The sequence below is a fragment of the Pyxicephalus adspersus genome, chromosome 9 (assembly GCF_032062135.1).
Source record: "Pyxicephalus adspersus chromosome 9, UCB_Pads_2.0, whole genome shotgun sequence".
NCBI classification, from domain to species: Eukaryota; Metazoa; Chordata; class Amphibia; order Anura; family Pyxicephalidae; genus Pyxicephalus; species Pyxicephalus adspersus.
In genome coordinates, this window is record NC_092866.1 from 59,025,107 (window position 1) to 59,049,023 (window position 23,917).

At 37.2% G+C, this 23,917-nt stretch overlaps 2 long non-coding RNA genes across 2 annotated transcripts; one reads left to right on the plus strand and one right to left on the minus strand.

Moving 5' to 3' along the window:
- Positions 1 to 832: 832 nt before the first annotated feature.
- LOC140338652 (uncharacterized) lies at positions 833 to 1,245 on the minus strand. The gene is made up of 2 exons (XR_011922288.1): positions 930 to 1,245; positions 833 to 893 (listed from the first exon to the last, which is right to left on the minus strand). It is a non-coding gene; the product is annotated as an uncharacterized lncRNA (long non-coding RNA).
- An 8,503-nt stretch (positions 1,246 to 9,748) lies between these two features.
- LOC140338653 (uncharacterized) lies at positions 9,749 to 10,844 on the plus strand. Its single transcript, XR_011922289.1, has 2 exons — positions 9,749 to 10,091; positions 10,187 to 10,844. It is a non-coding gene; the product is annotated as an uncharacterized lncRNA (long non-coding RNA).
- The last annotated feature ends 13,073 nt before the right edge of the window (positions 10,845 to 23,917 follow it).

The window sequence follows — 23,917 nt, forward strand, 5'->3', positions numbered from 1 at the left end:
TTAAGCCCGACCTTCGTTCGGGCACAAAAAAATTGCAAGGATGGTTAACCCCGAGATTTTTCCCATCCATACTTACCTGGTCCCCCTGTGCTCATCCAGCGTTGTTTTCGTATTCCAGCGTCGTCCTCCGTCCAGCGCTGTCCGTCGATCTCCAGCGTCGGGTGCCAGCGGGACCGGTAAGATGCCGGCTGGCATCTTGTGTTCGGCCGGCTTCTTACCTGGTCCCGCTGATCGTCCGACGTCCTTCTCGTTCCAGTGCCGGGTGCCTTCTGAAACGAGAAGCCGTCCGGCGGAGAAAAAAAAAAACGGACGGCTCCTCCCTGCGTGCGTGATGACGTCGGCGCGTGTGCGGGAAATTCAAATAGAAACTCATTCATTCATTTTGTATTGGATTCAATACAAACTCCTGTATTCAATCCAATACAAAATAATTCAAATAAATACAAAGTTTGTAATTGGTAAATTCAAACTGTCATTTTGTATTGGATTGAATACAAACTCCCGTATCCAATCCAATACAAAAAAATATAAATTAATACAAAGTACATAACTGGTAAATTCAAACCCTTTTTTTATATTGGATTGAATACAAACTCCTGTATCCAATCCAATACAAAAAAATAAATAAAAGTAAATAACTTGGAAATTCAAATTCTTATTTTGTATTGGATTGGATACAAACTCCCGTCTCCAATCAAATACAAAATAATTCAAAACAAACCCCAATAAATACAGAATCAAAGTTTTAAAAATTGCCACTTATTCCCTGGATGGCTAGTGTGTAACACTGTGTCTTATATTGCCTATGCTGATCCTCGCCTAATTTTGACCATTTGCTGCCTGCTTTGACCTCTGCCTGGACTCCGACATCTCTGCCTGCCGCCTGCCCTGACCTCTGCCTGGACTCTGACATCTCCGCCTGCTTTGACCTCTGCTTGGACTCTGACATCTCTGCCTGGACCTGGACATCACCGCCTGCCTGACCCCTGCCATGGCTTCAAGCTTTGTTTATGTAGTCATGTTTAAGCTGATTTTTGTGTTTTTCCTTTAATTTTATTAAAAGTAATTTTTTTTTTTTTAAATGATTGTGTGTTTCAAACATTTTTTATATTCATAATATCTACTAGAACCCCTGTTCGGACATATTTCTGTAAGTTACAGGTCTACAATTTAAAAAAAAAATTTCATGAAAAACAGTGGATCACTTTTGGTACAGAAATCTAGACCTCAGTGTAACGCTCAGGAGGTTAATCCTAAAATTTACAGGGCCACAATATAAACAAAAAGTTATATGCAAAAAAATTAGGATCACTTTTTGCATCAAAAAACTGACAGAATTAGAACACTAGGGGGGTTAAATCAGGGCCATGATGGCAGACTACTGCTGGAGCCTTCAACGTGATTGTCCTGATCATGAGCATAAAAGGAAATCATACAAACTGAGTTTTTTAATTACATCTTTGTGATTAGTTCTGTAAATATACTGAATATAGAATATATTGAAATTATTCCAAAAGTTTAATTTTGAATACGTAGGCATATCTAGTTTATTTTGATTAATTTTCATGTTTCATTAGTTTTCTATGAGGTTGATTTTGAGGTCTTTATTTAAAAAACTAGAGCCAATCTAACAAAACCAGTACCATATTTGGAATCTGCGCGTCAGACATAACCTAAAATGATTTTATTCTGCCAAGAAAATGTTTGTTGACCAGTGTAATAGATTGTAGAGGAGAGAGTCAGGTTAGTGGAATACCAGAGAGGAGGAGGTTACAGTAGTCTAGGCAAGAGATAAGAGCGTGTACAAGGAGTTTGGTGGTCTCTGGGGACAGGTGGGGCGGATTTTGGCAGGTTTGGAGCAGTAAGATAGGGCATTTGATGGGGGTTGTTGCATCCCCAAACATGTTTAGGAGATTTAAACCACATTTATAACAATAGAAAAGATGGATTGTACATGTATGTGTTGCTGTAACATATCTACCATTCTATGTTTGCAGTCAGTTTAAAGTAAACATGGCAAGAATATCAGAAGTCCTTATTTTAGTATTTGTTCTAGGTGTACTGGAAACCTGAGGAAGAGGTCAGCATGACAGCCAAGCAAACAAAGCAATTTCTGAAAGGTCAGCAATGATAGCATTTATGATTTTGATAGACAGTGATTTTAAAGTATTTATTTTATCACACATAATAAACCCAATTAGATCACATTCATCACACACATAGCAAATATATATATATATATATATAAAACTTCATCTGTAATGTAAGAAATAAAAAAGGGACCCCTCTATCCTCTCCACTTTGGGACCTTTTTCCAATATCTAGAGGACTTTTTCAAAAGCTTTGAAAACTTCTTTTCTAGATGAAATGCATTAGACCTTCAATGACTGCTATCATTTTATTTGAAACTTGTACTGAAGTTGAACGTATTCTTTATGTTTTATCTTGATGGCAAAGGCGTCTCCATTTCAGTCAACTCTTTAAAAAATAGTTTTTCATAGAATAGTTCATACATTTGTTAAAGTTTAGTTACACATTTCTAATAAAAAAAAGCTGACACCTAGTGGTGTTTTAGTAAAGTGGCATGGCTTGGTAAGAATAAAATCTTACTTTGGGAGGTGGGTTTTTTTTGCAAAAAGGGACAGACGATGTCAATTTTGCAATACCTGTTCTTACTTGCCTGACTTCTGCAAAAGTCAAATTTCGCTGAACTGCGCATGCGGATACCTTGCAATCCTGGCTTCCCTTGTGCATGCCAGGGATTATCAAACTTCCTCCTGCACAGCAGTTATATTATACTGGCCCAGCCAACCAACATAATTGAAGATTTTTTTCAGGAAGAAAAGGACAACAAAGATGGCGGTGCCCTGTGACAGAATGGGGAGTATCGCAAATTTAGCTCTCCTTTAATAATAATTTAACACAGATTTGTGTGCCACATATCCGAAGGTGGTGGGTTTGTATTCGAGCCCTAGCAGAAAAGAAGTACAGCAATGTTAAAGCAGACCTAAACTGGAAAAAACAAAAAACACCAGGAGGTAATACTATTTGACAAAAGAGACATGCAATGTGAAGGTGGCGCCTTCCATGCATGTAGCTATGAATGTTCAGGGTAAGCATGGCAGACGTTCACCAGCCACCAATGAGTTTAATTCCACTTTTTGTGCAGGTTATATACTCAGCATCGGTTTCCTTTTTGAGAAAATGCATATGCTACCAATATAAAAAATATAAATTCATATCCTAAACCAGTCATTTAAAATAGTTTAATATAAAATAGTTTCAATCATTTTGAATCACAATGTATACAAATCTCAGCCTTATTTATACATTATTAACATTGTATATCCTCCTAAATTATTTAATCCAAACTCTTATTAATATGAACAATTGTCTTTCATGAGCCTTTCTAAGACCAGCTAAAAACATGTGTACAGTTAAAGCAAGGTCACATCTTTATCGCAGAATTCAGAAGGCACCTAAAATGAAATGTACTTGGCAAGACACAGATTCCATAAAATATGTAAGAGATGATCGCATCCAGCAGTCTAAAAATAAAGTGTTCCCAGACTTTAAAAATCTGCTGTGTTTTTTCTGGGCACTTTGCAGAAGGATGTAGCTAAGCAACTGCATTTTCTAAATCACAAAGGGAGCTTGCACAACTTCATTTCTGTACTTCTTTTGAAATTTTGTTGTTTAGTGGAAAAAGAAATAAAAAGTAACGTGAAACGAGAACTTGCCCATGTGATGACCAGTGAAGAAGAGGAAGAATCCCTGAAAAATATCTATATACTGTACACGTAATAGGCAAAGCTCAAAAAGTTCAGTGGAGGGAACCCGAGCAGAGATGCAATTAAAATAAATGTAAGGTGTAAAAAATGAATATTAGCTATATATTTTTATATTTTTTTTTTTGGGGGGGGGGGTGTTAAAATACCAGACTAATTATCTTTTCTTCACTCCGTCCTCCTCTACAGTTCAGTGGAATTCAGAGATGTTCTTTTCATTTTCCCATAATGCTAATAACCAGACATGAGTGCTATTAAAACGGAAGTGTCAAAGTCATGTGGAAAGCTGTAAATCCTTCCATGATCCTGGTCCAAACGATCCTTCACCATCCCGTCTTCTTTCTTCTTCCCGGCACCAACTGGATACCAGGCAGAGCCATCTTCTTACTTCTTCTGGTAACTTCACTCGATCTTGCACTGCACAGGCCTTTCTGTAAATGTAAAAATAGAGTGCTAATCTGACTACACATGTGTACAATGACTTGATTTCGAGCATGCGCAGAAGGGGCTTTCCTGAAATGTAAAACCAAAAAAAAGATTTTATGCATGCGCAGTGAGATTGGCACATATTTTTTTAAGCAGACTGCAAACTCTTGGGATATGTGACGTATGTATCCAAGGAGCCTGTGGGTCTTCACCAACACAACAGTGAAGATGGAAAGGGAGGGGGTCCTCCTGTTCCAATTTAAAAAATATACATTATATAACAGGGTTAACCAGCCTTTTATATATTAAAAGAAATTGATGATAGGTCTGCTTTCACAAGGGAGAAGTAGATAAGTACATACTCCCTAGGGTTCATAGTATAAACCTGTTACTTTTCAATTATAGGCACTGGTGGATCTTCCAGGTCCATGTGTTTCAATGGCAGTGATTTATTCCCACCAGGAAATGTTTATCAGATTTACTGTTTTATAAAGGAGGCTGACCATGGCTGAATTTTTAGGACTAATAAAAAACACATTCCCATACAACATTTTATGGGATTCAAAGGCCATTTAGGCATTTTGATGGATTTGCTTGGAGCAGTATTGTGTTGAACGTTTTATTTGTGCTCTAACTTTTGGACAGATGGCCTCACATTCTCCTCATCTTAACATGATACAGAATTTATATTTGACATGATGACTGCAAGCTGCCTCAAACCATAACATTTCCACCATCCTGCTTCACAGCTGGCATGAAATTCTTCTCCTGAAATGCAGTTTTTTTGGTTTGTGTCAAACATATCTATTGTTACTGTGGCTTAATATCTTAGAAGCCATGATCTTTGATGATATTTTAAATTGCAAATTGTAGTCTTGCTCCAATGTTCTTTATGGACAGTACAGGCTTTACCTTTACATTCTTCCCATATAGGTTTCATTGATGAAATCCCTTTAATTTGTGAATGCATGCATTTTAATAATAATGTTTGCAGGAGTTACTTGCAAATCCCTGGATTGAAATTACAGAAGAAATAAATTTGTGCCGTAAAAATCATTGCAGAAACGTGCCGTAAAAATCATTGCAGAGACATGCAGTGCAAAAATACCTACCTGCCTGTTACCAGTCTTCTTCATTCAGTACTCTGAACTATGCAACAGCATTCCTCCTGGGATTGGACGTTGGATCATTCCAACCTGGCCAAACCAAAGATCCGTAACCCAGAAGAAGGCCAGGTGAAGATAGCAGCAGCTGCAATGGAGCGAGAATAGATGAGTTTATTTAAAAAAGCAATTAGGCAGGTAAGTTTATTTTTGTACAGAAGCGGCATTGTGTGCCCCTTCTGTTCAGCCCCCCTTCATTTTTAACATTTAAAAAACTTCACGGAAAACCCACAGCCTCCTGGGATACTTGCAACACATATCCCAAAAGGCTGTGGGCTGCGCCTTCAGTGCATGTTTGGGATCGGGCACTTCGTCATCATGGACTTTTCTCCAATGTTAAAAAAAACAAGTTATCAATCTTACGCATGCACAGTGAGATTAGCACATTTACATTTGGACTAAGACAGGTCACCTTATCTTACACCTGCACAGTGCGAGTTCAGGTGATGCAAAGAAGAATCAGGAAGCAAGATGATGGAACAGTAATTTTCAGAAAGAAGAGGGAAGCTAAGAGAGCGCTGGACTCACCGGGCTTAGTTTATAGGTGGATTGAGGGCTTTTCACAGCTAAGGGTAAGTGATTTTTTTCTGCTTCAAGGACTTTTACTGGACTGGCTATCCCTGTACAAAGAGTCATTTAAAATCTCCATCATTCGAAAATTATTTTTCCTACACTGCAATGCCGATTTTCTATAATTTAAATATATATATATATATATAAAACATCAGCATCATTTTCCTACAATGTATATACTAACTATAAAAGAAATCCTATCATGTGAAGTAATATAGCATCTACTAAGAAGTAATGAGGGGCTCCCTTCTTCCCCTCCCCTGTCTCCCCTTGAAGAAAGAGGACTTGTGGCACAAGTGCCAATAGTCCTGGTGGGGCATCTGATGGAGGTCACAGGTGGACTGGACCATGAGAAGAGAAACTTGATTAGTGGCCAAGTCAGGTCAGCTGAACAAGCCATGATCTGAAGACAGGCCGAGTCAACAGATGATAAGTGGTGGCAAGCCATTGTAGGGAAAGAAGTCAGTAACAAGTAAACTTTAAAAAAATGATGGTCAAAAGAAAAGCAAGCCAAGTAAGCAAGAACAGGTACCTTCCAGCACCTTATATCCCATACTCTGAGCCTTAGGTAAGCCTTCTGATACCAGTTTCACGATTGGCCATGAACATCTGAAGAAATGTTATTCCTGCAGCCTGCCTATGCATACGTGTAAGCACATGGATGATGTGTAAAGGTGCAATATTTAATGCTTATACTATCCCCTACCCAATTGGCATGAATTTCAAAAGTACACTAAGGGCCCCAGTCCAGGGCTACGTTCTTACCACAAGCACTGGTATAGTTAGTAGGGACCAGCACAGCCAAGAACACCATTAGAAAGGTCACACTACTAAATCCCTAAAAAAAGACACCAGGAGCCAAAAGAGCATTTACCAAACAGATCCCACTCATCCCCCAAATACCATAATAATAATGGGTTTACTACCCCAATAAAGACCCCTTCAGTTTGGTAAAAAAAAATCGTGTTCGTAGGAACAGGATTGGTTTCTAATAAAAAAAAAAAGTAGTTTTACAAACATTTTCATGGAAAGGTACAGCAGTACTTAAGTATTTATTTATGCATGTGAATATGTGCGTGTGTACCTATCAAACATGAAATATGTTTGATGTTGCGCCAGATGGATGTGACATGCTACAATATGGATATACTATGATATATACAAGTCTATACAATCACATATGGTCATAAACACCAAAACAGCAAAATATGTTATAGAATACAAGAATAGTTTTATCACGCCTCCTAGGCAATCAAAACTCCAAAGATAGAATCAACTCTGTCAAAAATGATGGATAACAACACATGTTCTTCTCTTCATTTGTTCAATTACATACATGATTATGACATCATATAAAATTATACTTTGCAATATAGAAAATTTGAGTACCTAAGTACAAATTAAATTAAAACAACAAAGTTTATTTGTACAGATTAAAATACATATATAAAATACATAACTATATATATATAAAAAATGTACAAAATACACACAAATATTTTTATATGAATATATATATATATAATATATTTATATATATATATATATATATATATATATATATATATATATATATATATATATATATATATATATATATATATATATATATATATATATATATATATATATATGAATATATATATATATAATATATTTATCTATATATATATATATATATATATATATATATATATATATATATGTGTGTGTGTGTGTGTGTAAACATACAATAACTCTAAAAGGGGACACTAACGCCCAGGTCAAAACTAGGCTAAATACCGGTAGTTCTTGTAGCAACCAATGCATCAAAATGGACAAACAGACATGCACCATTTTTTCCATCATAGAAATAATTGTGCTTTTGTGCATTGGAGCTGCTCTGGTTTACTGTACTAGGGAGCATTGATGTACACACTGGGCCTGATTTATTAAGCTCTCAAGGCTGGAGAAGATACTCTTTCATCAGTGAAGCTGGGTGATCCAGCAAACCTGAAATAGCAATTGACTTTTAAGAAATCCATTCCAGGTTTGCTGGATCGCCCAGTTTTACTGATGAAAGTGAATCATTTCCAGCCTTGGAGAGCTTTAATAAGTCAGGCCAATTATTGCACACACTGCAGTGTATTTCAGCTTTAAAGGATAAGCCAGCCATTTTATTGTTATTTCTAGTTATGTATGTATGTATGTTTCATTTTTTCTTCTTGCTTGGTGCTCCATCAAACTTTTTTGCTTCCACCCGACTGAACTTATTTTAATTACATGGCCATGGAAGGAATACTAGACCCTAAAGTCCTTTAAGGAAAAAGGGAATGTGAAATGCTCATTAGAGTGCCAGCAAACAAGTAAATGGTACTATGTTATTGATATATCAATAAAACAAATGTAAAAAATATAGGGTCATAGCTAATGAGCAATGTCATTTCTCAGGCAGACCTCTTCTCCTGCTACAGGGACCAGATGCAACCCAACATTGTTAGATCTAAGTTTCTTTCTTTCAAAAGTTACAAATGCTGTAAGCTATTTCTTTGCCATTTTTCTGAAAACCTTTAAAGTTGGTTTGTGGTTGTGTTTCTATGATCCAGATTCCTAATACAAAAAACATTATATGTCTTCTGTTCATTTGGTCTCCTATTATTTTGTTTAATTCCCAGGAAAGCTGACAACATTTTGAAGGGCAGATGGAACACCATGTCCTGTTACCGTGAGACACGTCACAAAGTATTTTCTAAACTAGATTTAGAATTTAGCCATTATGGTAACAGAACAATAAAAGAACAATTGTAGCCCATTGTGAGGAGGGTTATAAATCAAGATTCGGAACTGATAACCTTTGGACTGCTGAATTTGCATCTTATAAATCTTCTGCATAATTGGCGAAGCTGTTTCAGCCTTAATTTTCGGCAGGGCTGTTTTTGGGGTATTAGGCATTTATCTCGTACCCCTTAGAAAAACCGACGCACCACTTGCATGAGAATTGCATGAGAGAGGGGGGTCATAGCCATAGCTTACATGTTTGAATATCTGCTTTGTGTATTGTTAGGTCCAGTGTTACAATGTAGCAGAATCAGACTTGGAGAATACTAGAACAGTTAATCTGTTTCTATTACACTACAGTAGGGGAAGCAGAGACTTTATTATATGAGTGGCTGCCAGGCTGGTGGGAGGCCATGCACATGGGGTCAAAAAAGCAACCCAACTAGGTGGGACTTTAAGCTACTTGCTTATATGGCTTATGCCCCCAAAAAAGTCCTGCCAGGTTTTTTATTGCTATCTATGACCCTGCTGGGGATATGTAAAGCAGACATATTGTCACATGATACTGGCTTTCCCTTTACCATAGTTAAAAAAAAGATAGGAATAGATGAAGTGCAAGTGGTGTCCCCTTGGGCACAGGTCTCCTTCCCATGGATCTCCTGATGGTTTCCCCATTTTGTTTTTCCTTTATGTTGTTTTTACAGTCCTGCCCACTCCTAGAAAAGGGAAGAGGCAGGCCCATTTGTATAGCAGTGACTTTGGGTACCCCCAGAATCCAGGGAGACCTGACCTACAGAAAGGGTTTTGGTGCCCAACTAGGTAACAAGACTATTGCATTATATTCACCAATGTCTATGCACCCTAGCAATTTTGTTCATAGGGCTTTGTCTTTGTGGTTTTTTTTTTTTTGTACCTTTGCATTTGTTGTTTGTTAAAAAACGTGTAAAAAAACGAATAAAAAATCATTGAAAACAAAAAAAAATAATTTAATTATTTTTCAATCTTTTTTTAGCATACTCCCCTACCATTCTGTTTGAAGACTGAAGAGGAAACCGGCAGCTATCTGGGATACTTGCATCATATATTCCAGGAGGCTGCGGGCTTCTCCTTCTACGCATGCTCAAGATTGGGCGCCGCATCGTCAGGTGCTTTCCTCAAATTTAAAAGACAGTTGCTTGATTGAACGGTGCTCAATTTTTTACATTTGGTGGAAGATACATCACCGATCTAGGGCATGCGGAGTGCGAGATTATGAGACGTCATGAAGAACCCAAAAGAAGGATGATGTTGGCGTTGGACAGAATGGCGAGCCCTGGAAAGCTGAGGGAAGCCAAAGCAGGGTAGAATCCCCTGGGTAAGGATCGAGAAGTTTTAACAAATTAAGGTAAGTGATTTTTTTATGTAAGTTCTACTTTAAATGCCTGTTGATTCTGATAGAATTATGCTGATTCCTTCTTTCTCTCTTTGCATTGTTATCAGTCGCTTTTTGTAAAACACAGAACACCTTCCCCCATGGTATGGAAATTGGGAGTATGGAGGGGATGTTCCAAAGTCCTAACACCCTTCCTGTCTTCGGATGACAATGGAATTCAGTACAGTGTGAGATTGTTTGTAACCCATGGACAAAAAGAGAAAAAGAAAGAACACCAATGGAGTCACTACCACCGTTAGTCAAATGACTGGTAAGGTGCAATATTTCTTGTGTTTAGATATGCTTTGTACCACAAGCAGACTGGCTACTTGTATCAAAGAGATCACCAATGCCAGCTGCTTTTATTTCTCCCAGTACATGCATTCTTTAAATACAGGTACAGACCTCAAATCAGAATTTGAAGTTTGCAGTGCCAGGCCTGTCTATCCCCAGGCAATGCTTATTCACCTTTATTTCCTTCTAACAATATTATATGCCCAGATCTGACCAAAGAGAACTTTGAGCAGGCTGCAAATGCCAATGTTGATGGCTCATTAACACTGATTGCATTTTGCTGCATTCTACAGAACAGAATACTAAACAAGAGAAGATCCATTCTTTGCAGCAGGACTGGTTTACAGTAATGCAGTAGGAAAAAAAGTCACTTATGCTGAATTTTGACCACCTTGTATCTTTACAGTTCAGTTTAATATAGTAATTCCAAAATATTCCAAAAAAAATATGCCTTATAATGTAAAAATGCACATTTCTGTAACTTGAAAAGTTTGCATGGACACATTCTTGACATGTCAATATATTTCTTTTTATCTTGAATCCTTCAATCCAGTGAATTTGTCTAGGCTGGGTGAATGTCATCAGTCTTCTGCAGGCAGAATGAAATATGTCCCTAGTCCTATAGTGGGACTCCTTTTCTTTCTTTGTATTTCCTTAGTCTCTTGCCCTGTTAGTGATCAAAGTGCAATTTTTTTACAGGACATGATCTGTGCACCTGATGAATTGTACACAAAGCTGATCACAAACAGGTTGATAAGTGAACACAACCATTGGGCCGGATTTATTAAAGATCTCAAAGGCTGGAAGGATACACTGTAATCAATGAAGCTGGGTAATCCAGCAAACCTGGAATGGATTTCTTCAAAGTCATTTGCCATTTGCTAGCAAATGTTTTTAATCCTGGACCAGATCCATTCCAGATTTGCTGATTTGCTTCCAGCCTCGGAGAGCTTTATTAAATCAGGCCCATTGTGTAGAAGCAAACTGCTGAACAGAATATCTGTATCATGGGCCAGATGTGCTTCTACACTGCCTCAGAATTCAGCCAGTGGGCGACTCAGACAGGTGAGACCATGTGACAAAAGTACGAAGAACAATTGATGCCAGACTACATTTCCCAACATCCTGTCATTCAACTTGCAGCTCCTTCTCCACTACCCAAACCCAGTGATCAGTGCTCATTTGTAAAAGAAACAGGTTGCTCGAAGGTGATATCCTCTTCAGCTTCTGCCAAACCTCTTCAGGATTGGCTGGGGAGCCCCGGCTCCTGTCCATGTGTACAAAGGAGAGTATAGAGGGGAAGGCAGCTGTATGGCAGCCACAAGATCCCCCGATGAGAAGGCACCTAGAAATAATGAAAGCATTGGCACCACCCTATTTGCCATGGCACCCTAGTCCATGGCCTAGGTGGGTTTGTGGGAAATCCATCTCTGCTGGCAATACAGTGGAAACCATGCTTCTGCCTTAGAAGGCATAGGTGGTGAGCCATGCACAGCGACGCAATAGGTTATTGCATTTCAACAATTCACCTACAATGTTATATTATAATTTACAATAAACAGTATGATTGCTTTGTGAATTTTCCTCAAGTTTGCATAATGTTGCCATAAGCTTTTTGTATATCTCATTGTGTATTACGTTTCTTGTAAGCATGCAGTTTAGTGAAGAATTAATGTTTATTGTAAAAACCATTTTTATGTGATATTGTTATTCTCTTGTCATAAACACAATACAATTGAATTTGTGGAATGCTAAGTGAGAAATTATCATTTAATCAATCATTTTCCTGAACAAATAAATTCCCCATTGTCATCATGTCATCGGTAATATGATAGAAGTGACTGAAAAAAATACAAAATTATCTCAGCTTTGTAAGAAATGAATTTACATCAAAATATAAATAAATGCTCAGACATGGATCAGTACAAGAGAACATGTCGTCAGGAAAAAGAAATGAGTATGGAGACAGAAAGTGGTGAATATAGCTAACAGTTGGCCCCTGTGCAGGGCTGACATGGGGCTCCTGTTGGCTGAGGAGGGTCCGAGGTTCTCTTACAGAATTTGCAAACTTTGCACCTCCCCATGTCCGCCCCTGGATAGACAGCAGTTCACAAAACCAAAAAAATGTAATACGGTATGTCGGTCAGCATATGTCAAGCAAAACTTGGGCGATAACGGATCAGAATCTCAGTCACATTTATTTTGCTGTATCTATCAAAACAGATGTTCACAGTTAAGTCTTAAAGCTGAACTCCAGCCTTCCCCTTCACTAAATCTGCAAACTGATTGAAATAATACCCACATGTGATATTGAGACTTTGTGATTGAAAGAACTCAGTTACAAATCCTAACTGAGGCCAGTGGAGTCTGGTGACGCTTTCAAGTTTTTAGCAAATTCTATGACCTTGGGGTGAATTTGCTGGGACATCTGCTCCTGGTAAGATTGGTAATGCCTTGATCATTTTCCATATGTGAATAATCTTCCTCACCGTAGAATTATGGACTTCAGTTGTTTCAAAATGACCCATGAACCCTCCCCAAATTGAATGTGCAACAACAATTGCTTCTCTGAGATAATTGCTGATGTCTTTTTTCCTCTGTACTGTGTTAACACACACCTGAATGGTCAAAACCAGCGATCTGCCAGAATGTCTGCTTTTATAGAGCTGGTCCCACTTGCTAAGGATCAATTCTTCAAGTGTATTTGATAAGAAGCACATGGCTGCTACTCACCCACCTAATTCCTTTGGAGAGTGTACATAATTCGGTGTGGGCCAGCCTGCTGGAGTCTGCAGCACTATTTTTGTGAAGAAGGTAGTGGAATACACAATCAGGACCTCCTTTAACTTTTTTTTAATAAATGCCAAATTACATTTTCCAGCATTCCTGTGTTACGGTGGTAACCATGTGTCTTTGTTATGAGATTTGTAGTCAGAGGAAGGTGGTGAGCAATCATAAGGTCTCATTCTGTTGTCGGGAAACTAAAAGGTACAAGAGGTCCTAATTGTGTGGACAGGTACACAGCTACAGTCTGTCCCAAACATATATATAATTATCTGTACGGTGGCTTTTAGGAATTACCTTGTTCAATTTGGGTGTTACACTTACTTCTTTCTTGCTAAAGTGCAGGCACCTCTTTCCTGCGAATGCCTGCAGTTTTGAGTCCAGGCACTCCTGTTCTTCCAGATTTATTAAGTATCACCCCGTCCCACCAGCCAATCAGGAAATAGCCTTTAAATCACCCTTGGCTATTTAGCACTCAGCACTTGGCGTTAATACAGTGTGTCTCCAGTAGTGCCGAGCCCCCCAGCTCTGCTGAGCTTCCTCTACACCTGTTGGTTAATTCAGTGCTTTTCAGTGCAGCTCCTGTGTTAACCCCTTGTTGCCCAGTCCATTGTTTTCCAGGCCAAATCCCTTGTGCTGTTCCTCTGCATCTGTGGATACTCCCGTGTCACCTGTGCCTCCTGTTGCTTCCAGTGTCTCCTGTGTTCCCTGTGTCTGCGGTGGCCCCTGTGTCACCGATGTCTGTTTTCAGGATACCTGGTTTTTGACCGCCGGCTTGTGATCTGACCTCTTTTGCTTGCTGCTTGCCTCAACCCCGGCCTTCCGTGACAATTCTTCTGCCTAGTGATTTGGTACCATGTTTCATCCAGCCCACCCTGGTGGCTCCACTAGAGGCTCTAGAGAGGACCTGGTTACTGCTTAGACTCTGTGCCTTGGCCCTTCTTAGGGCTCACACCACTTTTTGTGCAAGCTGTAGCACCCCCCTAGTGGCCCCATATCCCCAAGTGTGACAGTAGGTTTGGATGGGTTTTAAAGTAGTGGGTTACAAAATGTGCAGGCCACCAACATCAGTGCTGCTCACTGCTTGTTGCAATTTGGAAATAAATTAGTACACCAGTAACAGAGGAAAGCAATGATGAGGATAACGATGACTATTTTACAACATTGGGTTGTACATTAACACTATAGTCCTTACCTGCAGTGATTTCTAAATCTCCCACAATAAGAATCAGTTTGACATTGCCCACAGCAATGGAAATCAGTAGTTCTTCCCCCTTTAAACATTCTATCTTTAACTATCCCAGCAGCAAAAGTTCAATTGAAAATTACCGCTCCTTGAAGAACTGAAGCAAATTACCCATATTCTGGCCAAATTTGACTTTAACCCAAATTTAAACCATCCACGAAGGTTGCTTATCTATGTTTAGCATCTGCAGATTGCAATTGGTATTATACAGTACACATATTACAACAAATAAAAACTTCTGCAGCTTGTGACCCTGACAGCCCTAAATTGTTCATGCAGTGGCTCTTCAAATCTGCAGCATCCAACCATGGACTATTAAAATGCAAAAAATTTCAAAAATAAAATGGTCTGAAAACTTTCAAAACTGTAGAATTATAATATTTTTAGCACATTGATAACTAATTATATTATTCTGTAATATTAATTTTACTTGTGATTTGAACGGTATACGTGTCCAAATTATAAAACCAGAGTCCCATGTCATCCATCAGGTTAGCTTGACACTTTCACCAAAAGAACAATGCCCTGTACCCACATGAGAACAATGTACTATATCCAGTCTGGAGACGTGATTTAAATTCGGTGTCATTCTGACCTTTACTTCACTGTGCTGGAATGCTTGATCTAATGAAGCTTTGTCTTTTTTTTGTTCAATGTCCATTTGTGGAATTGATATGTCTTCCTTCTACCCAGCTATTGGAGATAATATTTGATTGAATAATTAAGACCTTTCTTTATAAGTTTTTTTATCTATATCTCTATGTCCTTTTCCCAGCATAAAGTAAGTGGTATCTCCAAAACAGGTGATATTCCTTCTTTACCAGAACAAGTTTACCCAATAAAGGATTTCTTCTCACTTTCTGCTCATCAAATTTCATCATGGATTTCCCATCATGACCATTGGAACCAGAAAAGAGGGCAAATGTCCTCATTCTCCACATTCTATCCAAATAGGAAAGATTTGGACCACACTTCAAGGTACACATTAATACATTACAAGAACTGCAAAACCATTACTGATACAGAAGCATAATTTCCCCTCATTGAGATAGGCACACCATTCCTCCCATTGATCACTGACACATGTGCCATTTCCTTTACTGACATTCAATCACCATTTCTTCCACTGACATAGGGACACTGTTCTTTCCACTAACACAGAAGCACCATCCTTCCCATAGACCACTGACACAGAGGTGCCATTACTCCCTTTAAACAAAAGCACTATTTGCCCCATTGATGTTGACGGGCACTGGGGTACTGTTCTTTCCACTGACACAGAAGCCCCTTCCTTCTCACTGACCACTGACACACAGGTGCCATTCCCCCCACTGAAACAGGCACTATTTGCCCCATTGAAACAGGAGCACCATTCCACCCACTGACACAGGGCAACCATTTCTTTCATTGACCACTGGGATACAATTTCCCCCATTGACAAAGGAGCACCATTCCTTCAACTAACATAGGGGCACAGTTCATTCCATTGACGCCATTCCTCCCACTAATTCCTAATATTGACCACTGAAGCAAGAGAACCATTCCTTTCACTGTCACCAGGTACTATTCTTTTCATTGACATAGAGACACCATTCTTCCTATTGACCAATGGTACAAGGACACCATTTCCAACATTGTCTACTGATGTAGGAGCAGCAGTCCTTTCACTGACACCAGGTACTATTCCATTTACATTTCTTACGTACATGTAGGGCAAAGGACACTTTTGTACAGGTCATGATAAATTCAACCCCAGATTATATTTATTTCATTCTTATGATTTTAGATGTATTTTGCAGTCCCGGCCCATAGAGGTCCAATTTAATAAAGCTGCTCAATTGATCTTCTACCCTCACTGCACATGCTGTCCCATTTAGTGAAATAAGGGTTACCTTTGAAATTCAATTAAAAATAGATTCTAATATTTTCATTTTAGTATTACTTTAAAGTGTAAATTATAGTCTATAGTAATTTAGGTTTATCTCAGAAATTATAAAAAAAATCATATGGAATCTTGCTTCCTAATTTTATACAAAAGCTCAGCTAAACTTTGATACAGTAAAGGTCTTTGGTAATTATATATAATCGTTAGTGATAAGAACAATTTAGATACAGTTCAGCAGCTGCCTATTGATGAGACAGCACCTGCGCCAACCAAATCCTGTGTCTGGCAAATAAGTAACATGATAAATCAGGTTCAGGTAGCAGAGAAAGTGCATGGCAATAAATCATTGTATAGCCAGTGGGTAGAATGCAATCTTGGGAGAAATGCCAAGGTTCTCCCTATCGATTGGCTTTTCCAGGCAGTGAGTAGGTATAAAACAGGTTGGTGATACGGCTGTGGCACATTGCGTGAATCACAATCTCTGATACATCTCCTTGTGTGTGTGCCAAATCTCCCATTATGGCAATAAAGCAGACTGTTCTTGTTTTCCTTTTGTTGGCACTTGTTCTACTACCAGACCCAGCATCAGCTAGAGTAAGTTGAAGATTAAGTTAGCCATCATCATTTTATTCATATCTATCTATCTATCTATCTATCTATCTATCTATCTATCTATCTATCATCTCCCTCTTTATTTATATTTTTATTTTTTATATAATATAAATGTTTATAATATAGATTATATATATGTGTATATATATATATATATATATATATTTATTTATTTATTTTTTTTTTAATATTATTAATAATAATAAATAATAGCAAATAAATAAATAACAAATTCTGCTGATCCAAATTCCATGAGTGATCAAAAATCAATTATTCTCTCACTTCCATCCATCTCTGTGCTCATTATTCATTTTTAAATAAAATGATTTTTATTGTTTATTTTATGAAAGTATGTATTATTATTAGTAGTAACTAGTACGTATATAGAACCAACAAAAATATTAAGTTACAATCATTAAAATATAAAAAACATAAAATGTATATACTTTTGTAATGTAATTGAGCACCCTGTGTTTTCTTTTATTCTATTTTTATGGCAGGACAAAAAGAAAAACAAATGTAAGTACTATATAGAGTGATTAAACTGTAGAAAAGAGGGAAAAAAAATCACATTTCTCCATACAAAAAAATTACTATTGATTCTAGTAAAAATACACTTATCAGCCCCCTTATTATAGAAATGGCATTAACTAAAAAATAAAAATGTAGTTAAAAAATGATACAATACATTAAATAAATATATTTTTTGGATTGTCTTGTAAGCATTTACCCAAATACTATGCTAAATACATTTTTATGTATATACTACAATACAATAAAATACTATAAGTATTATAAAAAGTATATGTAACCACAATATTATTTTTTAACCTTAAAGAATAAAAACAGTTTAAAATACATTATTATTTTCACCTGTGCCATGTTCTTCATTATCTATTATTTTCATGACAATAATATGTTTAGAGGTACTCGCAAGGTAATGTCAGATTCCCTATTTTTTAAATAAAAAAAAAAGTTGGTAGTCATACACTTCAAAAAGAAATCCTTGGAAAATTTGCACAGGATATTCACTCAAGATCAGTAAATTCATCTAAAAGTACAGAAAGAAAGTCTTCTAAATTTTTAGAATTCAGCAGTCATTAGACCAGCCGTGGTCAAATATCACCAAGCAAATATTTGTTTTTTTATGGAGGGAGTCCTGTCTGGAAACGCAGAGGTAAACCTCTTGGTACCCAAATCTGTGAACACTTTTTTATAACTATGGCCAATGTTTACTTCCTTCAGAGTATTTCTTTTATTGGAAATGTAAGTGCTTGGTAAAAAAAAATGCACAATTCAACTGAACACATCAATGCTAATTTTGTTTATTATATGTATTTTATTTACAAAATCAATGCAAAAATAAGTTAAAAATTCTAATTTATTCTTGGTGCTTTTTTTGTCTTTTTGTAGCCAAAAAGGTAAGACTTCCTAAAATTATTCACGGGCTTGTAAAGTTCTGCTGGTTAGAATACGAAGTCTGCCCATTAAATAATGAGACTGATATAATACATTTTATATATTTATACCACAATTCTAAAGTTTGTCTCCCTCAATATTCTCTCCATTCTCAATTAACCTCCCTGGCGCTATTCCCGAGTGTGGCTTGGGGTTAATTTTCAGTGCCTAAAGTGGTAACCCCGAACCACTGGTTCCCACGTTCCACCGGCGTCCTCCAGCGATGTGTGTGGCATCCTCCAGCAATGCCCAGCGGTGCTGGCCAGCATCTGCGTCCCCAGCGTGTGAACATTGAGGACGCAAGGCCGGGGGAAGCAGATGCTTGGCTGGGAGGCGGGACCATAAAGATGGTAAGCTGGACCAGGCAGGAAATTTAAAGTAATGAGGATTTTTTAACGTACCACTTTTACATTTAAAAATCCTCATTATTCATACCGCCAGGAGGTTAAGCACCAATGACGTCTTATTTTCCACTGGTGGAAGGTGTGGAGCAGATCGGTTTCTGATATCTGATTCTGTTTTTTTCTTTACTGCATCCATGTACTCTATTGAGTTTCCCTAATTACTGATTACAATTTAAAAAGTAGAAAAAAGTCCCAAGGTGCCAAATCTGCTGAATATGGAGGATGTTCCAGCGTAGTAATGTGTTTGTCGGTCACAGAAATTGCTGTGCGAGAAGGAGCATTATCCTGATGAATGAATGACACCCTTAATGTCACAAAACACGATGAGCATGGCCGTGAATTTGGACTTTTTTGATTCTTGGTTATGAAGGTGTTTCCAGTGACTGTGGTTTTGTTTCAGGATCATACTGGAAGATCTGGGTTTCAGTGATGACTTTTTTGTTCAGCTCCACCTCAAGTTACTGCAGAATGTCAACACAAATTCTTGCAGCACTCTTTTTACTCTGGTTTGCATTGCTCAACTTTTACACTTCTCATGATTTCAGCACATGCGTGGAAACACAACGGAGAAGTTTAAACATTTATGGCCCATAATAACATTTAAGTGCCCATAATCATCCCACTGCTTTGTATAAAAAATAAAACACAATCTCCTTATTTCATAGACAGACCTCGTATGCATAAAACACACCTCTATTAAACTTTTATCTTCTATAGGTACAAGCCTATCTGTTTATTATGCATGACTAGCAGAGTTTTACATGTTTAGTTAATGTGTATTTGTTTTGGTCCTTTATGGAACCCTTTTTAATAGAATCTTGTTTCATTTATTTCAGAAAGAAGTAACAGGTAATTGTATCTTGACTTCGCCAGTAACGAAAGTGGTTTGTAGTCTGGATGAAATCAAATAAAAAAACGAATAGCATTTTTTACATTCTTACCAATTGTGCATAATCCATGACCTATTGAAAACGTAAACCAAAAAAAAAGCCTTACAGTGTATTTGTAGGTAAATTCTTTTTATTAGTTGTAGAGTGGGGAGGGGTTAGATACACATTGGGCTCTATTTATAAATTAGGGAATTGGAAGTTCTCTCCAATATTCCTTAATGGAGTCGTGTTTCAATGGCTATTGATTCTACACCAGAAAATATTTGAGGGAATGTCAGATTCCCAGCTTTAAAAATGGAGCCCCTTGAGTTTTTATTGTGTCGTCCATAGGGGAGACTCAACCTTTTGTCTATATTGGTGACTGTCATCACCACTATTATCTACCAAGGTCAACTTCTGGTCACCTCACTTGATAATGCCAAATATAATAATCAATGAATTAAATGTTGCAAAAAACTGTTACAGATGATGGTCAGGGAATGTGAAAGCAGCTGTTTGAGACTCAGGAGAGCATATAGTGTCATGGGAGAACCTGGATGATCCAACAAACTTGGAATAGCTTTTTAAAAAATAATTTGCTATTAGTTGGAAAATATTTCCAATCCCAGAATATTCTATTAGAATATAGAATATCCAACTATAACTAGAATATCCATTCTAGTTTTGCTGGATCACCCAGATTCTCCCATGATAGTCTATCATCTTCGGTCTTGGCGAGCTTTATTAAATCAGGCCCATTATATGGAACTTCAAGGTATCAGAATTGTTTACAAGACAATGGTATTAAAAAATTGTGTCTCATTTGATTTTTCTTTAAGTAAAGCAAAACATTTCTCTGCCTAACCACCTTTAGGCCTCTGTGTGTAAACCATCCAGCAGGCAGAGTGTATCCACCATTGTATGGATTCTACTGGCATTCCCTACTAAATAAGTTATTTAATAATATTTGGTAATACAGCATGGTTCACAAATGACCATTTTGCACAAATGACTATTATTTCTATAAATATATTGGAATACATCAATATTTGTGATATATATTTGTCAAATTGTTCTTAGAAACCCATTCTTGTCTGTTCATGTTGTTTCTCACTTTATTCAGCTGCTATAACAAATAGCAAGTAATTTCTCTTTATAGAATCACAAAACTAGATGTTAATAAAATATTTAATATATATTAAAATCAGAAATAAGATAAAACTATCAATCTCAAACATGTATTTACATGGTAATTGTACTGGGATGCCATGGTGCTCCATACCCTGCCACCAAATTATAACAGTAAAAGTTCTTTTATATGGTTTTGTGGATGCTTCCAATGGAGTCCTTATGGCTCTTGTATAAAGCTCATTGTGAAATATTTTCCCCAAAAACAATGTGGTTCTCCCTTTTCTTCCAAAGGCCTCTAATTGAGCCTTCCACAACCTTTTTACCTCAGATGAACCCTTGAAATAATTTTCAGGTTTTGAGGAACCCCTGCTTAAACCAATTATTGGGAGGTCAGTGGGTAATATGCCCCCTTTAAAGGGTTGTTTAGAATGCCACCATTACAGACAGATAAAATGATCATTAGTATCATACCTCTGGCTCTTCCAAGCAGTCCTGGATCTATGTAAGCATCCTCTAAAAAGAGAAATCAAGCACTGAAGTGACCCTATGGTTCCATTGAACCTTGGTTGAGAATGGCTGCTCTAAGCCTTCAAGTTCCTGTTTTCAGATTTTGGATTGGAACCACCCTACCATAAAAGGCCAATGTATAAATAAACATTTAAAAACATTTTTAAAAAAGGTTCAAATGGATGTTTGGTTTTTTGTTTTTTTGTTGTTTGTTTTTTTGCAAAATCTATTTATTCTTTGCTTAGGATGACCATTTGAAACAGTCAGCCCTCTTAAACCTATTCTCATCTTGTTCTCATTTCTCTGTGTTATTCTTCATTTATCCAGGTCAAACAACAAGTAAGTAATTTCTTCTTATAGAATCACAAAACTGTTTTTAATAAAAAGTCATTCTAAGGAATGCCACAGCCATGGCGCTTCAAACCCTGCCTTTGGTGACCCAAGATGTCACACCATGTGGACCTGTCTAATGGATTTGTTATAGGAAACATTCTGTCCTAACTGATATAGCCAATTTCAAGGGAACAAAAGCAAATACAAAAATATAGTATAGTATACAAAATTACAAATATCATGATTTTCTCAAAGTTTGTACCACAGAAAAACCTTCATATATTCTTCAAGTCTCAAAGAACCCAAAAAGCCACTCCTCAGAAGAGGAGTCAAGCACTGGTCTGGCCCTATGGTTCCATTGAACCTTGGTTGAGAATGGCTGCTCCAAGCCTTCAAGTTCCTGCTTTTGGATTAGAGCCACCCTACCACTCTAGGCCAATATATAAATAAACATTGTAAAATATTTTTTTAAAAAAGGTTCAAACAGATGTTTGTTTTTTTTTGCAAAATCTATTTCTTCTTTACTTAGAATGACCATTGTAAACAGTCAGCCCTCTTAAACCTATTCTCATCATGTTCTCATTTCTCTATGTTATTGTTTATTTTATCCAGATCATGAAACACCAAGTAATTTCTTCTTAACGAATTATAAAACTTTGTTTTATAATTCTAAATCATTCTAAGTCATTCTAAGGGATGCCACAGCCATGGTGCTCCAACATTCTGTCCTAACTGATATAGTCATTTTCAAAGGAACAAAGGCAAATTAAAAAAAAAACAAGTATAGTATACAAAATTACAAATATTATGCCTTTCTCAAAGTTTGTACCCCAGAAGAACCTTCATATATTCTTCAAGTCTCAAAGAACCCAAAAAGCCACTCTTCAGAAGAGGAGTCAAGCACTGGTGTGGCCTTATGGTTCCATCGAACCTTGGTTAAGAATGGCTGCTCTAAGCCTTCAAAATCCTGCTTTTGGATTGGAACCGGCCTACCACAACAGGCTAATATATAAATAAACATTTAAAAACATTTTTAAAAGGTTCAAATAGATGATTGGATTTTTTAGTTTTTTGATGTTTGTTTTTTTGCAAAATCTATTTCTTCTTTGCTTAGGATGACCATTTGAAACAGTCAGCCCTCTTAAACCTATTCTCAACATTGTATGACAATCGGATTACAATTGTAAGAATATACTCACCCGGTCCCCGCAGCTCCTCCGGACACGTCCTTCCTCTTCAGTCTTCTCCCGGTGAGTGCAGTGACGATGTCCGGGGTTTCCCGGTGACGTCGCTGCATGCGTCGGTGCGGGAGGCGGGGCGGGAGATTCAAATCACTTTGTATTGAACTCAACACAAAAAAGCTATATTGAGTCCAATACAAAGAAATCTTTAAATAATATATATATAATTGTATTATATATATATTATATAAGCTACTGTACAATTACATTACATTATACACTATTATTTTTTAAAAGATTTTTTTTTTTATGTTTTATAAAAAAAAATTTTATTATTAAATTTTTAAAATTTTGGACATATTTCAATGAGTTATGCGGTAATTCGTTGTAATTCGGTGAATTATAAGCAATTATTGAGTAATTCGGTGAATTATAGTCTACAATCTAAAATAAATTTCCATGCAAAAAATTTAACACTTTTTGCATGGAAGTTTGGAAAGAATTCAAAGAACCCAAAAAGCCACTCCTCAGAAGAGGAGTCAAGCACTGGAGTGGCCCTATGGTTCCATTCTACTTTGGTTGAGAATGGCACACTAGGCCAATGTATAAATGAACATTGTAAAATATTTTTAAAAAAAGGTTCAAACAGATGTTTGAATGAGTTTCAATTTGAATTTACTGCACACGCACCAACATCATCGCCGAGGGACACGCAAACGCTACGGACGGAGAAGAAGAAGCCGGACGGCTTCTTCTTCTCGGAGAGGGCACCCGACGCTGGAGGACGACGCTGGAGATCGACGCTGGAACACGACGCTAGATGATTGCAGCGGGACCAGGTAAGTGATCGATAAACCCGAACTTTTCTCATTGTATTTTCATACAGTTAGAAAAGTTCGGGTTTATCGATAATTGTAATTTTTTTTAACCCGAACCAAGGTCGGGTTTATCGCTCGGGTGGTTAAACCTATTCTCATCTTGTTCTCATTTCTCTATGTTATTGTTTATTTTATCCAGATCATGAAACACCAAGTAATTTCTTCTTAACGAATTATAAAACTGTGTTTTATGAAAAATTCTAAGTCATTCTAAGGG